The sequence below is a fragment of the Drosophila obscura genome, unplaced genomic scaffold, assembly GCF_018151105.1.
Source record: "Drosophila obscura isolate BZ-5 IFL unplaced genomic scaffold, ASM1815110v1 contig_37, whole genome shotgun sequence".
Classification (NCBI taxonomy): domain Eukaryota; kingdom Metazoa; phylum Arthropoda; class Insecta; order Diptera; family Drosophilidae; genus Drosophila; species Drosophila obscura.
Genome location: NW_024542825.1, coordinates 497,149 through 497,975, shown reverse-complemented (window position 1 = coordinate 497,975; position 827 = coordinate 497,149). Strand labels below are relative to the sequence as shown.

General features: G+C 35.4%; 1 long non-coding RNA gene across 1 annotated transcript; it reads left to right on the top strand.

The window, feature by feature from the left end:
• The first annotated feature begins 239 nt into the window (after positions 1-239).
• On the top strand, positions 240-615 carry LOC111079940. The gene is made up of 2 exons (XR_002608413.2): positions 240-425; positions 493-615. It is a non-coding gene; the product is annotated as an uncharacterized LOC111079940 (long non-coding RNA).
• Positions 616-827: the final 212 nt, after the last annotated feature.

Sequence of the window (827 nt, the reverse complement as noted above, 5' to 3'; positions counted from 1 at the left end):
TTGTTGCCGATTGGTTTATGTTTTTCTTAGGTATTTTATTAATTGAAATTTTTAATTTATTTAATTTATTTTATTATTATTACTATTATATTATTATTTTTATTATTATATTATTATTATTATATTATTATTATTATTATATTGTTATTATTATATTTTTAATTTGTATTATTATTTTATTTTCCTAAATTTTACTTGTCTCTTGGCAGTATTTATTTTGTTTAGATCTAGTAGTCCTTAAAATTTTCTGGTCTCACTCGTAATTTGGTCTCCAAAAGTAAAGCAGCAATTTTCAGTACAAATATCAAACCCAACAAAATTTGTTCGTTTTCGTTTTTAAATTAAAATTTTAAATCATTTCTCAAAATTTGTTTTTGTTTGCCTTCGTTGCAGTTTCATTTAAAAGTTGGCTTATCCAAGCTATGGTAAGTCCGTTTATTCCAATAAATATTAGTAACAAATTAAAGCTGATCATTACCCACAAATATTTAGGTTGTGGCACGTGCAACGGCTCCATGCCTGGCCCCATGAGGTCGCTGTCCGCCCCCACAATTCTGTATTGTCGATGTGTCCGTTATCTGTGTGCAGTGCGTTGGACCGTTATGCCGCTGGCAGTCCTGAATGCACTGGCATGGGGGGACTGCTTGAACTGATCATGTGAGGCAGCAAGCAGCGCTTTCTGGTAGATCAGCAGCTCTGTGAACTCACCGATGCCAAATACCGCTGATTGTCGCTCTTCTGATTTCCGAGTCCACACGCTGGCCCCGATCAGTGCAGGGCAGCCGCTTCCGTCGCAGAACTACGACATTTACGACACACAAATCTCG